The sequence below is a fragment of the Nanorana parkeri genome, unplaced genomic scaffold (assembly GCF_000935625.1).
Source record: "Nanorana parkeri isolate BGI_ZX_2015 unplaced genomic scaffold, ASM93562v1 scaffold3436, whole genome shotgun sequence".
NCBI classification, from domain to species: Eukaryota; Metazoa; Chordata; class Amphibia; order Anura; family Dicroglossidae; genus Nanorana; species Nanorana parkeri.
The window spans coordinates 3,677-5,803 of record NW_017309704.1 but is presented as its reverse complement, the minus strand read 5'-3'; positions in this window follow the sequence as shown (position 1 = coordinate 5,803).

Here is a 2,127-nt window from a genome sequence, read left to right as displayed (position 1 = left end):
GTGTTGGGGACAGGGTGAGGGTGAAACTGATAAGGTTGTGGTCTGAGAGGGGGAAAGGGGTGTTGGAGAGGTTGCAAGTAGTGCATAGGTGGGAGAAAACAAGATCAAGTATGTTACCATCAGAGTGAGTAGGAGTGTGTGACCATTGTGTTAGATCAAAAGAAGAGGTTAGGTTAAGAAATTGAGCAGAGGCCGGGGTGTTAATGTTAGTGGCAATGTTAAAGTCACCAAGAATGATAGGGGGTATTTCCGAGGAGAGAAAGTCGGGTAGCCAGGCAGAGAAGTCATCCAGAAAGTGAGACACTGGTCCCGGTGGCCGGTATATAACAGCAATCCTCAGTGAAGTTGGAGAGAAGAGGCGAATGCAGTGGGTTTCAAAAGAGGAGAGGGATAGAGAGGGAGGTGAAGGCAGAACTTGAAAAGTTCATTGAGGGGATAGAAGGATTCCCTCTCCACCTCCTTTCTGTCCATTGGATCTGGGTGAGTGCGTCCAATGTAGGCCACCATGGGAGAGGGCAGCAGGGGAGGCAGAGTCGGATTCCTGAAGCCAAGTTTCAGTGACGACAAGCATGTTAAAGGAATTGGAGATAAGAAGATCATGGACAGCAGTGAGTTTGTTACAGACAGAGCGTGCATTCCAAAGGGCACATGAGAAGGAAGGACTTCATATGTTCCCTTTCGCTTATTGTGAAGGATGACACCGAGCACCTCGGCATGGGGGAAGGGAGATATAGTTGTGTCGTCAATCTCAACAGAAAAGTTGGAACAGTCCAACAGAGTAATACGGAGTAAAATATCTCGACCTCAGATGATACAGGTTCCATGTGGACCCACTTTATCCACCCAGCATATATCTCCAATCTATATACGCACCTCTGTGCCTCTCTTCATGACTCTGCACTCCCCTCTCAGCCACCTTAGGCTCTCTATTCATATACAGTTTAGTGTCATTCACTAACACTGAATGGATTCTGATTGGCCGGTCTAATTACCCCTTTGATACCTTTATACCTTATACCTTTGATCACTTTATACCTTCAGGCAGTGGTCATCATGGCCAGGGCCGGATTTGCCACAAGGACAACCATGGCCCGGCCTCGGAGCAGCAGGGAGTAGAGGGGCAGTAGGCAGGGCAGCCATCAGGGGGGTACGGCCGATACTCGTGTAAGGGGCCCGGGCAGCCTGGGGGGCCCGCCCGGGTCCCTTACATGACTATCGGCCACTGGTGAAGGGCGAGGAGGAGGAGGCCTGGTCCTAGCAGCGCAGGGCCCCAGCATTGCCACTCCAGCGGTTTTGAGACAAGCGAGGGCCCCATCAGCGGCGCTGCTCGTCTGATGTCGGACTGGCCGGAAGTGACGCCACGTTAGTGACGTGACGTCACTTCTGGCCGGTCCGGCGGCAGACGAGGCCATGTTTGCAGGTAAGAGGAGCTAGGAAGGAAAGAAAGGAGGGAGGGATACAGCCCTGACCAGCCAAACCTGAGACCCCTTCAGAGCCCACCATAGACAGTCTCAGATGGGCTGTGCAGCATCTATGGTGGGCTCTGCAGGGTCACTCTCAGGTGGGTCCGGTGTCCAGCGTGTCACTAAGCCCTGCGCCGAGCACGTCGCTAAGCCCTGCGTCCAGCGGTGCGGGAGGGGGGTCCGGCCTAAAGCCGTGTAAGGGGCCCAAACATTTCTGATGGCTGCCCTGGCAGCAGGGCTGTGGAATTCCTATCTCCCGATGCCGGGGACATGCTCTTCCGGGTAGCGGGCTGGTAATTGTTTTCTATATTTAGCCCGGCTTTGGGCACGCAGAGCTACATGTACAGCGGGGGAAGCAGCCTGCAGGTCTGTCATTCTCCATGGGGGGGCTTGGTGGGTAGGGGGGCACATTGAGGAACCTGGCCTGGGGGCAGCAGAGAGAGTAAATCCGGCCCTGAGCATGGCGGAGAGGGAACATCTACCTAGCGGGGACCCAGCCATCAATAAAAACCTCATAGGGTTGTAACTAGGGATGCACCGATACCGGAAGTCCTATTAAGGAAACCAGGCGACGTGTAATGACTCGCCACCCGGCTTCCTGATTAGCAGGGAAGCCGTCCCAGTGCTCCCTGGTGACGAGGGAGCATGGAGTCGGCTTCCTGGC